We start from the raw sequence: 14,535 nt of genomic DNA on the forward strand, positions 1-14,535 counted from the left end.
AGATGATTTTTCACTTGTTTATTTATCCGCCCCTAGATGCTTTTCTGCTTTTTTTGCAGTCCGGACATGCACTTTAGGGCATGCCTCCCAGGGAAAGGAACCCCTAACGGAACTATTCTCCCTGGAAGATGTTTCTTACTAACCATGTAATATAACATAACTAGTTGGGCACTTGTCTGCTAAAGCACTAATGACCCCTACGCCTGGTCTCCACGCATACCCCGGTTCTTACATAACCGAGAGGGTGTTCGGACACACTTCGGACTTTTGGGTCCAGAGGTTGAAGCGAAAAGGTCCGCAATGACAAATGATCTACAGTCCGGCTAGAAGGCATTTTACATGTCATTTTAAATCACATAGTCAATTTGACTGGGTATATTCTTCTTCAATACCATCCAACAGGCTGTCCAATTTACAGTCCTGTTGGGAATACTTGGCGGCCAGCTCTACCTGGCCGTACACTAAACTGACAGGGATCTCCTTCCCATCGGGCCCCACAGGTCCGACCTCGGCCATGTGGTTTGGGTTAGCCTTCGTGTACCGCGTCTTCACCATGGCCCAGGCCTCCCTAGCACCTTGACGGCAGGCTGATATCTTCGATAATCGGAAGTGCTGCCGCGCTCCCTTTAGCTTCTCTGTAAGCTCTCCAAGGCCTTCGGTCATGGAGACGGATGGCCATAAAGGCTGGACGATGCCTTGCATCGCCTGCCGAACTTGTTCGTGCAGTTGTGATAGCTCGGGAAGAAGGTCACCCGTAGAATCGGGCATTTCCTCCGCAGGTCGACCTATCAGCATACCTACAGACATAACTCTGTCAATCGAATTCCCCGCCAAACTCTTTTTCGAGGGTTCGTTCAAGCACTTACTAAAAATGCCGCGTCGAAGCCGCCGATTCTCCTTTACGGAATCCGACAGCTGAGCACGAACATCCTTTAGTTCCTCACCCAGCTGGGTGTTGGCATCTTGAAGCTTGTTCTTCTCTTGCCTCACCCTCGTAAGCATATTCTCGCCGGCCTTTAATTGGCGCAAGAGTTGCTGCTTGTCCGGATCCACTCCGGCGCCATCTGCACTGTTATTGTTAGAATTGCACACATGTCGCGCTTCACAACATACTCATCTCTTGAAGAATATACTACCAGAGGGGGTCTCCTTGGCCTTCCCTGTTGCGGCTAGTGCAGCCTCAAGTTGGGCCTTGCACTCTTATAGCTCCTGGGACAGTTGCGTATTCTTTTTTGTAAGATCCTGCATAACAAATGATCCTTAAATCGGTTATTTTAACTGTTTCAAGTCTCGGGGGCTACTGACATATATAACAATCAGATTTACTCACCCTATGTCTTTTACATACTGTTTTGTGGCTTTGGCTAGACCAGTTAGAGCGGCGTGGAGGTACGCATCTCCCGTATTAAAGGCATCCAACGCCTCTTGGGAAAAACATGCGTCCCGAAGAACAGTCCGGTGATGCCTGTGGTTCATGGCACTCTCCACCTCTGAATTGGTGGCAGATAGTCCGTCCATGTCCTCTGTCGGAGGAGCGTCCGGTGCGCGCCCCGTGTTCGCCTCCGCTTCCGAACCCAACCTTGAAGCCTGGCCGGTGGATATAGTACGGCGGGCACTCTTCTTCCTGAAGAGAGCATGAGCGTTAGTATGCCTTGAAGGCATAAACCCTGGGCATTAAAATTGCATGCCGTACCATTGTGTCGGCGTCTCGATGCGGTCCACACTTCTTTTTAGCCCGCTGGGCCTCAATGGCCCTTGCTGGCTAGCCGCCGTGGGTTCGGCCCTCCGCCTCAAGGACTTCCCCTGCAGAAAATGCCATTTGTATACGGTGATAAAAAATAAGCACGAATGGATCCTCTTGAAAATACTGGGACTTCGATCTCAGTTACCTTTGAGGCTGGAAGTAGTCCGAGATAATCGGCCGTAATGGCCACTAAGGTGTTGTCCTTACTCAATTGATGGAACACCCCATCAATCAGCTCCACAGCCAAGTCTGTGTCCTCTTGGGAGTCCGGATCGAGGGACCTTTCTGGGTCCTCGGGTTGGGGAGGAGGGTTGTTTATCTCCTTTACAGTCTGGCGTAGCTCCTGCGTTAAAATTGCTCGAGTAAGTACTTAACTATGGGAATATGAAAACGGATGGGCAAGTGAAAGTGTTCGCTTACCCAGCTTGGAGGATTGTACATAGAGAATCCGCCCCGTGGGTTGACACGGATAAATTCCTCCTCTTCTCCCTTGTACAAAGCGGATAAGATCTTCGTTAGAGTGGCAGCCGAATCCGGCCCCTTGCGACTATTGGGGAACGTAGCAGAAATTCAAAATTTTCCTACGAGTCACCAAGATCTACCTATTGAGAAACTAGCAATGAGGGGAAGGAGAGTGCATCTACATACCATTGTAGATCGCTAAGCGGAAGCGTTCAAGTGAACGGGGTTGATGGAGTCGTACTCGTCGTGATCCAAATCACCGATGATCCTAGCGCCGAACGGACGGCACCTCCGCGTTCAACACACGTACAGCCTGGTGACATCTCCCATGCCTTGATCCAGCAAGGAGAGAGGGAGAGGTTGGGGAAGACTCCATCCAGCAGTAGCACAATGGCGTGGTGGTGGTGGAGGAGCGTGGCAATCCTGCAGGGCTTCGCCAAGCACCGCGGGAGAGGAGGAGTACTTGGGAGAGGGGGAGGGCTGCGCCAGAACTTGGGGTGCGGCTGCCCTCCCACCCCTCCACTATTTATAGGTGGGGAGAGAAGGGGGCCGGCCCCCTTAGATCCCATCTAGGGTTGGGGGCGGCGGCCAAGGGGGGGAGGAGTGCCTCCCAAGTCAAGTGGAGGCCCTCCCCCTTAGGGTTTCCCCTCTCCCATGCACATGGGACTTGGGGGGCTGGTGCCCCTAGCCCATTAAGGCTAGGGCGCCCCCTTACAGCCCATGCTGCTGTATTGGACGTGGTGGAACAATTTCCGGACCTCCGGACCCCTCCGGAACCTTCTGGAAGCTTCCCGGTACAATACCAGAAAAACCCGAACTTTTCCCGGAACCCGAACAACAACTTTCCATATATAAATCTTTACCTATGGACCATTCGGGAACTCCTCGTGACGTCCGGGATCTTATCCCGGACTCCGAACAACATTCGGTAACCACGTATATCTATTCCCTATAACCCTAGCGTCATCGAACCTTAAGTGTGTAGACCCTACGGGTTCGGGAACCCTGCAGACATGACCGAGACGTTCTCTGGTCAATAACCAACAGCGGGATCTGGATACCCATGTTGGCTCCCACATGTTCCACGATGATCTCATTGGATGAACCACGATGTCGAGGATTCGATCAATCCCATATACAATTTCCTTTGTCTAGCGGTATTATACTTGCCCGAGATTCGATCATCGGTATCCCGATACCTTGTTCAATCTCGTTACCGGCAAGTCTCTTTACTCGTTCCGTAACACATCATCCCGTGATCAACCCCTTGGTCACATTGTGCACATTATGATGATGTCCTACCGAGTGGGCCCAGAGATACCTCTCCGTCAACCGGAGTGACAAATCCCAGTCTCGATTCGTGCCAACCCAACAGACACTTTTGGAGATGCCCGTAGCATACCTTTATAGCCACCCAGTTACGTTGTAACGTTTGGTACACCCAGAGCATTCCTATGGTATCCGGGAGTTGCACAATCTCATGGTCTAAGGAAATGATACTTGACATTATAAAAGCTTTAGCATACAAACTACACGATCTTTGTGCTAGGCTTAGGATTGAGTCTTGTCCATCACATCATTCTCCTAATGATGTGATCCCGTTATCAACGACATCCAATGTCCATGGTCAGGAAACCGTAACCATCTATTGATCAACGAGCTAGTTAACTAGAGGCTTACTAGGGACATGGTGTTGTCTATGTACCCACACATGTATATGAGTTTCCTATCAATACAATTATAGCATGGATAATAAACGATTATCATGAATAAGGAAATATAATAATAATAATAATAACTAATTTATTATTGCCTCTAGGGCATATTTCCAACAGTCTCCCACTTGCACTAGAGTCAATAATCTAGTTCACATCGCCGTGTGATTAACACTCATAGGTCACATCTCCATGTGACCAACATCCAAGAGTTTACTAGTGTCACTAAACTAGTTCACATCATCATGTGATTAAGACTCAATGAGTTCTGGGGTTTGATCATGTTTTGCTTGTGAGAGAGGTTTTAGTCAACGGGTCTGCAACATTCAGATCTTTTTGTACTTTGCAAATCTCTATGTCATATTGTAAATGCTGCTTCCATGCTCCACTTGGAGCTATTCCAAATGGTTGATCCACTATACGTATCCGGTTTGCTACTCAGAGTCACTCGGATAGGTGTTAAAGCTTGCATCAACGTAACCCTTTACGCCGAACTCTTTATCACCTCCATAATCGAGAAACATGTCCTGATTTACCCCAAGGACAATTTTGACCGCTGTCCAATGATCCATTCCTGGATCATTCTTGTACCCCTTTGACTGACTCATGGCAAGGCACACTTCCCGTGCGGTACAAAACATAGCATACTATAGAGCCTACGTCTGAAGCATAGGGGACGACCTTCGTCCTTTCTCTCTCTTCTGCCATGGTCGAGCTTTAAGTCTTAACTTCATACCTTACAACTCAGGCAAGAACTCCTTCTTTGACTGATCCATCTTGAACACCTTCAAGATCATGTCAAGGTATGTGCTCATTCGAAAGTACCAATTAGCGGTTTTTGATCTATCCTCATAGATCTTGATGCTTAATGTTCAAGCAGCTTAATCCAGGTTTTCTATTGAAAAACACTTTTCGAATAACCCTATATGCTTTCCAAAAATTCTACATCATTTCTGATCAACAATATGTCAACAACATATACTCATCAGAAATTCTATAGTGCTCCCACTCACTTCTTTGGAAATACAAGTTTCTCATAAACATTGCATAAACCCAAAATCTTTGATCATCTCATCAAAGCATATATTCCAGCTCCGAGATGCTTACTCCAGTCCTTAGAAGGATTGCTGGAGCTTTGCATACTTATTAGAGTCTTTCAGGATTGACAAAACCTTCTGGTTGTATCACATACAACCTTTCCTCAAGAATATCGTCGAGGAAACAATGTTTTGACATCCTATCTGCAAGATTTGATAAGTAATGCAGTAACTGCTAATTCAATTCCAACGGACTCTTAGCATCGCTACGAGTGAGAAAGCCTCACCGTAGTCAACTCCTTGAACTTGTCAGAAAACATCTTAACGACAAGTCGAGCTTTCTTAATGGTGACACTTACCATCATTGTCCGTCTTCCTTTTAAAATCCATCTGTACTCAACAGCCTTACGACCATCAAGCAGTTCTTCCGAAGTCCACACTTTGTTCTCATACATGGATCATCTCTCGGATTTTATGGCCTCGAGCCATTTGTCGGAATCCAGGCCCACCATCGCTTCTCCATTGCTCGTAGGTTCATTGTTGTCTTGCAACATGACCTCTAAGATAGGATCGCGTACCATTCTGAAGTAGTACGTATCCTTGTCGACCTATGAGGTTTGGTAGTGACTTGATCCGAAGTTTCATGATCACTATCATAAGCTTCTACTTCAATTGGTGTAGGTGCCACAGGAACAACTTCCCGTGCCCTGCTACACTAGTTGAAGTGATGGTTCAGTAACCTTGTCAAGTCTCCACCATCCTCCAACTCAATTCTTTCGAGAGAAACTTTTCCTCGAGAAAGGAACCGTTTCTAGAAACAATCACTTTTGCTTCTGGATTTGAAATAGGAGGTATACCCAACTGTTTTTGGGTGTCCTATGAAGATGTATTTATCCTCTTTGGGTTCGAGCTTATCTGACTGAAACCCTTTCACATAAGCGTCGCAGCCCAAAACTTTTAAGAAACGACAGCTTAGGTTTCTCTAAACCATAGTTCATACGGTGTCATCTCAACGGAATTACGTGGTGCCCTATTAAAGTGAATGTGGTTGTCTCTAATGCCTAACCCATGAACGATAGTGGTAATTCGATAAGATACATCATGGCACGCACCATATCCAATAGGGTGCAACTATGATGTTCGGACACACCATCACACTATGGTGTTCCACGCGGTATTAATTGTGAAACAATTTCCACAATGTCTTAATTGCGTGCCAAAGCTCGTAACTCAGATACTCATCTCTATGATCATATCATAGACATTTTATCCTCTTGTCACGATGACCTTCAACTTCACTCTGAAATTACTTGAACCATTCAATAATTCAGACTTGTGTTTCATCAAATAAATATACTCAACATCTACTCGAATCATCCGTGAAGTAAGAACATAACGATATTCACTGCATGCCTCAGCACTCATTGGACTACACACATCAAAATGTGTTACTTCCAACAAGTTGCTATCTTGTTCCATCTTACTGAAAACGAGGTTTTTCAGTCATCTTGCCCATGTGGTATGATTTACATATCTCAAGTGATTCGAAATCAAGTGAGTCCAAACGATCCATCTGCATGGAGTTTCTTCATGCCTATACACCAATAGACATGGTTCGCATGTCTCAAACTTTTCAAAAACGAGTGAGTCCAAAGATCCATCAACATGGAGCTTCTTCATGCGTTTTACACCAATATGACTTACATGGCAGTGCCACAAGTAAGTGGTACTATCATTACTATCTTATATCTTTTGGCATGAAAATGTGTATCACTACGATCGAGATTCAGTAAACCATTCCTTTTAGGTGCAAGACCATTGAAGGTATTATTCAAATAAACAAAGTAACCATTATTCTCCTTAAATGAATAACCGTATTGCGATAGACATAATCCAATCATGTCTATGCTCAACGCAAACACCAAATAACAATTATTTAGGTTTAACACCAATCTCGATGGTAGAGGGAGTGTGCGATGCTTGATCACATCAACCTTGGAAACACTTCCAACACATATCGTCAGCTCACCTTTAGCTAGTCTCCGTTTATTCCGTAGCTTTTATTTCGAGTTACTAACACTTAGCAACCGAACCGGTATCTAATACCCTAGTGCTACTAGGAGTACTAGTAAAGTACACGTTAACATAATGTATATCCAATATAATTCTATTGACCTTGCCTGCCTTCTTATCTACCAAGTATCTAGGGTGGTTCTGCTTCAATGTCCGTTCCTCTCATTACAGAAGCACTTAGTCTCGGGTTTGGGTTCAACCTTGGGTTTCTTCACTAGAGCAGCAACTGATTTGCCGTTTCATGAAGTACCCCTTCTTGCCCTTTCCCTTCTTGAAACTAGTGATTTCACTAACCATCGACAATTGATGCTCCTTCTTGATTTCTACATTCGCGGTGTCGAACATTGCGAATAGCTCAAGGATCATCATATTGTCCCTGTTAAGTTATAGTTCATCATGAAGCTCTAGTAGCTTGGTGGCAATGTCTTTGGAGAAACATCACTATCTCATCTGGAAGATTAACTCCCACTCGATTTAAGTGATTGTTGTACTCAGACAATCTGAGTACAAGCTCAACGATTGAGATCTTCTCCCTTAGTTTATAGGCTAGAAAACTCATCGGAGGTCTCATACCACTTGACGTGGGCACGAGCCTGAAATCCCAATTTCAGCTCTTGGAACATCTCATATGTTCTGCGACATTTCAAAAATGTCTTTGGTGCCTCAATTCTAAACCATTTCACATTACCAAACTATCATGTAGTCATCAAAACGTGTATGTCAGATGTTCGCAACATCCACAGACAACGTTCGAGGTCCAGCACACCGAGCGGTGCATTAAGGACATAAGCCTTCTACTGTCCGCATAATCGCTACTATCAATTTTCAACTATATTTTCTCTAGGAACATATCTAAAATAGTAGAACTAAAGCGCGAGCTATGACATAATTTGTAAAGGTTTTTTGACTATGTTCAGGATAATTAAGTTCATCTAATGAACTCCCACTCAGATAGACATCCCTCTAGTCATCTAAGTGATTACATGATCCGAGTCAACTAGGCTGTGTCCGATCATCACATGAGACGGACTAGTCATCATCGGTGAACATCTTCATGTTGATCGTATCTACTATACGACTCATGCTCGACCTTTCGGTCTCTTGTGTTCCGAGGCCATGTTTGTACATGCTAGGCTCGTCAAGTTAACCTAAGTGTTTCGCGTGTGTAAATCTGGCTTACACCCGTTGTATGTGAACGTTAGAATCTATCACACCCGATCATCACATGGTGCTTCGAAACGACGAACTTTCGCAACGGTGCACAGTTAGGGGAAACACTTTCTTGAAATTTTAAGGAGGGATCATCTTATTTTCTACTGTCATTCTAAGCAAATAAGATGTATAAACATGATAAACATCACATGCAATCAAATAGTGTCATGATATGGCCAATATCATATTGCTCCTTTTGATCTCCATCTTCGGGGCTCCATGATCATCATCGTCACCGGCATGACACCATGATCTCCATCTTCGTGTCTTCATGAAGTTGTCTCGCCAATTATTACTTCTACTACTATGGCTAACGGTTAGCAATAAAGTAAAGTAATTACATGGCGTTGTTCAATGACACTTAGGTCATACAATAAATTAAGACAACTCCTATGGCTCCTGCCGGTTTTCATACTCATTGACATGCAAGTCGTGATTCCTATTACAAGAACATGATCAATCTCATACATCACATATCATTCATCACATTCTTTTTGGCCATATCACATCACATAGCATACCCTGCAAAAACAAGTTAGACGTGCTCTAATTGTTGTTTGCATGTTTTACGTGGCTACTATGGGATTCTAGCAAGAATGTTTCTTACCTACGCAAAAACCACAACGTGATATGTCAATTGCTATTTACCCTTCATAAGGACCCTTTTCATCGAATCCGATCCGACTAAAGTGGGAGAGACTGGCACCCGCTAGCCACCTTATGCAACAAGTGCATGTCAGTCGGTGGAACCTGTCTCACGTAAGAGTACGTGTAAGGTCGGTCTGGGCCGCTTCATCCCACAATGCCGCCGAATCAAGCTAAGACTAGTAACGGTAAGCATATTGAACAAAATCAACGCCCACAACTACTTTGTGTTCTACTCGTACAAAGAATCTATGCATAGACCTAGCTCATGATGCCACTGTTGGGGAACGTAGCAGAAATTCAAAATTTTCCTACGAGTCACCAAGATCTATCTATGGAGAAACTAGCAACGAGGGGAAGGAGAGTGCATCTACATACCCTTGTAGATCGCTAAGCGTAAGCGTTCAAGTGAACGGGGTTGATGGAGTCATACTCGTCGTGATCCAAATCACCGATGATCCTAGCACCGAACGGACGGCACCTCCGTGTTCAACACACCTACAGCCCGGTGACGTCTCCCATGCTTTGATCTAGCAAGGAGAGAGGGAGAGGTTGGGGAAGACTCCATCCAGCAGCAGCACAACGGCATGGTGGTGGTGGAGGAGCGTGGCAATCCTGCAGGGCTTCGCCAAGCACCGCGGGAGAGGAGGAGTACTTGGGAGAGGGGGAGGGCTGCGCCAGAACTTGGGGTGTGGCTGCCCTTAGATCCCATCTAGGGCAGGAGTGCCTCCTAAGTCAAGTGGAGGCCCTCCCCCTTAGGGTTTCCCCTCTCCCATGCGCATGGGCCTTGGGGGGGCTGGTGCCCCTGGCCCATTAAGGCTAGGGCGCCCCCTTACAGCCCATGCTGCTGTATTGGATATGTTGGAACAATTTCCGGACCTCCGGACACCTCCGGAATCCTCCGGAACCTTCTGGAAGCTTCCCGGTACAATACCAGAAAAACCCGAACTTTTCCCGGAACCCGAACAACAACTTTCCATATATAAATCTTTACCTCCGGACCATTCCGGAACTCCTCGTGACGTCTGGGATCTCATCCGGGACTCCGAACAACATTCGGTAACCACGTATATCTATTCCCTATAACCCTAGCGTCATCGAACCTTAAATGTGTAGACCCTACGGGTTCGGGAACCATGCAGACATGACCGAGACGTTCTCCGGTCAATAACCAATAGCAGGATCTGGATACCCATGTTGGCTCCCACATGTTCCACGATGATCTCATCGGATGAACCACGATGTCGAGGATTCGATCAATCCCGTATACAATTTCCTTTGTCTAGCGGTATTATACTTGCCCGAGATTCGATCGTCGGTATCCCGATACCTTGTTCAATCTCGTTACTGGCAAGTCTCTTTACTCGTTCCGTAACACATCATCCCGTGATCAACCCCTTGGTCACATTGTGCACATTATGATGATGTCCTACCAAGTGGGCCCAGAGATACCTCTCCGTCAACCGGAGTGACAAATCCCAGTCTCGATTTGTGCCAACCCAACAGACACTTTTGGAGATGCCCGTAGCGTACCTTTATAGCCACCCAGTTACGTTGTGACGTTTGGTACACCCAAAGCATTCCTACGGTATCCGGGAGTTGCACAATCTCATGGTCTAATGAAATGATACTTGACATTATAAAAGCTTTAGCATACGAACTACACGATCTTTGTGCTAGGCTTAGGATTGGGTCTTGTCCATCACATCATTCTCCTAATGATGTGATCCCATTATCAACGACATCCAATGTCCATGGTCAGGAAACCGTAACCATCTATTGATCAATGAGCTAGTTAACTAGAGGCTTACTAGGGACATGGTGTTGTCTATGTACCCACACATGTATCTGAGTTTCCTATCAATACAATTATAGCATGGATAATAAAAGATTATCATGAACAAGGAAATATAATAATAATAATAACTAATTTATTATTGCCTCTAGGGCATATTTCCAACAGCGACCGCACCGGGTGGCGTCGTCCTCCCCATTGAAATCCCACATGGGGTGGCCTCTATACTGAAGCGGCTGCACCCCCCGCGTAATGCATGTGGCCATGACCTCGATCATGGTCAGTCCGGAATGAGCCAACAACCTTATCCGGCTCATCAGGTAAAGGACGTCCCTGTCAGTTTCCCTCTGAGGGCTCCATGGACGCCAGCTCAGGCATTTCTTCAAGGGAGCATTATTGAACTCAGGGAGACCGATCCATACAGGGTCCAGCAGGGGGACGTCTTCTATATAAAACCATTCCGAAGGCCAGTCCTTGGACGCCTTCTTTGGGGTTCCGGATAGATATCCGGTCCCGGCAATGTGCCATAGTTCGTCTCTGCCCACCTGATAAATCGACCCCTCCTGAGAGCGGGGTACGAGGCAGAACAACTTCTTCCATAGCGCGAAATGGGCCTCGATGCCCAAAAACAGCTCGCAAAGGGCCACGAAACCCTCAATATGTAGTATGGAGGCATGCGTGATGTTGTGTAGCTGGAGGCCATAGAACTCCAGGAGCCCCCGGAGAAACGGATGAATTGGAAATCCGAGCCCTCTTATTAAATAAGGGACAAGGCATACCCGCTCTCCTTTGGAGGGATTGGGGACGCTCTCCGCCTGCTCTCCGCCATTATAGGTGGCAAGCCCAGCTCGAACTGGGACCATGTATGCTAGGGGGAGGAGCCCCTTGGTTTGGAGCGCTACTATCTCGCTGTGCGGAACGGAACACCTCTCCCAATCTCTGGGCCGAGGGCTGGAGGGGTGAGAGGAGGAGCTGCGTTAACCGGCCATGATGGAATGGATCTCTGTCGAATGCGCTCTGATGAATGCTCGCGGAGGGAAGATGGTGTGATTCGGATCTAAATCCCCGTCTCTTTTATAGGCGGCCCATTTGCGCAGCTAAGGGGGGTAAATGAAAAAAGAACCCCTGTCTTTTCACATTCTTTTGACACGTGGAAGATGGCCATTATTGGGCGCGGAAGCCAAGGAGCACAACATTCATCAGAAGCTGGACACTATTCAACAGGTATATGGAATTTGGAGAAGAACCCGCCTTGCAATGCCGAAGACAATTTGTGCGCCGGACTCGTCGTCATTGAAGCCTGGTTCGGGGGCTACTAAGGGAGTCCTGTATTAGGGGGTGTCCGGATGGCCGGACTATGACCTTTGGCCGGACTCCGGGACTATGAAGATACAAGATTGAAGACTTTGTCCCGTGTCCGGATAGGACTTTCCTTGGCTTGGAAGGCAAGCTTGGTGATACGATATGTAGATCTCCTTCCATTGTAACCGACTCTGTGTGACCCTAGCCCTCTCCGGTGTCTATATGAACCGAAGAGGTTTAGTCCGTAGGACGAACAACAATCATAACATAGGCTAGCTTCTAGGGTTTAGCCTCTCTGATCTCGTGGTAGATCAACTCTTGTACTACCCATATCATCAATATTAACCAAGCAGGAGTAGGGTTTTACCTCCATCGAGAGGGCCCGAACATGGGTAAAAACATCGTGTCCCTTGTCTCCTGTTACCATCCGCCTAGACGCATAGTTCGGGACCCCCTACCCGAGATCCGCCGGTTTTCACACCGACACTAGGCTAGAGTTCAGTACAGCTTTTCATCCGCAGACAGATGGGCAGACCAAGAGAGTCAATCAGATTCTAGAGGACATGTTGAGAGCTTGTGCGCTAGATTATGGATGTAGTTGGGATGATAATTTTCCATACGCAGAATTCTCATGTAACAATAGCTATCAAGCTAGTCTGAAGATGGCCCCTTTTAAAGCTTTGTACGGAAGGAGGTGCAGGACACCATTGATGTGGGATGAAGTTGGAGATCGTAAATTATTCGGACCAGATTTAATTAGAGATTCAGAGGAGAAATTCAAATTGATCCGTGACAGACTCAAAATATCCCAATCCGTACAGAAGAGTTATGCTGATACTAAACGCAAGGAGGTAACCTATGAAGTTGGAGATAGAGCATATCTTTGTGTGTCTCCACTTCGAGGAGTAAAACGTTTTGGAGTCAAAGGAAGTTGGCACCACGATTTGTGGGGCCGTACAGAGTTTTAGAACGCATGGGTGAAGTTGCCTACAAGTTGGAATTACCCGAAGCCTTGTCAGGAGTTCATGATGTGTTTCACATTTCCCAGTTGAAGAAGTGCCATGCAGAGATGGCCGAAATTCCTCTAAGAGATACAGTGCCACTGGAGGCCATACCGTTGGATACTAATCAGACCTATGAGGAGAAGCCTGTCAAGATTCTTGATACTGCAAGCAGGGTTACCCGCAACAAGGTCATCAAGTTCTGCAAGGTTCAATTGAGTCATCATACCAAAGAATAAGCCACCTGGGAACGAGAAGAAGATCTTCGACAGAACCACCCACACCTTTTTGCTAGCCAAGCCGAATCTCGAGGGCGAGATTCATCTTAAGGGGGGTAGGTTTGTAACATCCCAATTTTCAATTTGAATGTTTATAAATAGATCATTTATATGCATCCATGATTTATGCATTTTTACCCCATTTGTATTATTTAATTTTTGATCCAAGAAACTTTGAGCAACTCAAGGACCAAAAGAGAGAGTTGGAAGTTTCCCTCAAATCTTTTTTTTGAAATTTCGAAGTTGGGAATTTGGATCACATTTGGTTTCATCAAAAACTCATTTCCATTATATCAAAAATAAAATAAAGAGAGAAGATAAAATGACTTCTTCAAAATCAGAAGGAAAATATTGGAATTTGAATTTGGAACCAAAATATATTTGTTGGATTTTATTTGCAATTTATTTTATTAGTTTAGCAAAAATGTTTATTTTTAAAATTTGCATTTTAGGCCAGATAAATGTTCACAAGGTCATATATAAGACTATATAATTATGTGAAATTTTCTGGGATTTATAGGCTAAGTTTTATTTGTATTTTTGGAGTTTCATTGCTTCTGTAAAAAAAGGTTTAAAAAAGTGCAGCCCAGCAGGCCCAGGCCCAGGCGCTATCTCCTTCTTCCTCCTCTCTGTTCGTTACAGGAATATGAACAGAGGCTGCACTCATGGCGCCTCCACCTCTTCCTCCCCTCCTCTCCCCCGCTCCAAAATGCCTCTGAACGGAACCACCTTTCCTCCCTCGACCCCCCATCCCCTGGTGCACCTCAAAGACAACCATAATGGCCATCATGAGCGCTTGAAACTGCAGCCATTAACACATCTCGGCCCACCCAACTCTGGACCTCCCCTGCCCTATATAAAGCAACCCTGGGAGCCCCTCTCAACCCTCGTCCGAAGCCCTCTCCCTCTGGAGATTTTCCCCCTCCCTAACCTCGCCAATTACTCGCCGGAGTTCGTGAATTCCGGCGACCTCTCACCACCACAACTTGTTCAAGTGGTTCACCTCCTCATCCTCTACACCATCTCGCACGCATCCTTCGCCGAAGCACACCGGACCCACCTTCTTCCTCATCTCCGGTGACAAGTCCGGTGAGCACCCAGCCAGCCAATCAGAGAGCGCCACTTGGCATCTGGCCGAATTTTTTATCTCTTTTTCCTGTATTTTTTCCAATCTCAGATTCTATAGCAATTCTTGTTTCTAGTATATCTTTTAGTCCATAGATCCGATTTAGTTGATTGTTTTTCCTACGGCTTCGTAAAAATATCATCTA

Source organism: Triticum dicoccoides, chromosome 1B (assembly GCF_002162155.2).
Source record: "Triticum dicoccoides isolate Atlit2015 ecotype Zavitan chromosome 1B, WEW_v2.0, whole genome shotgun sequence".
NCBI lineage: Eukaryota > Viridiplantae > Streptophyta > Magnoliopsida > Poales > Poaceae > Triticum > Triticum dicoccoides.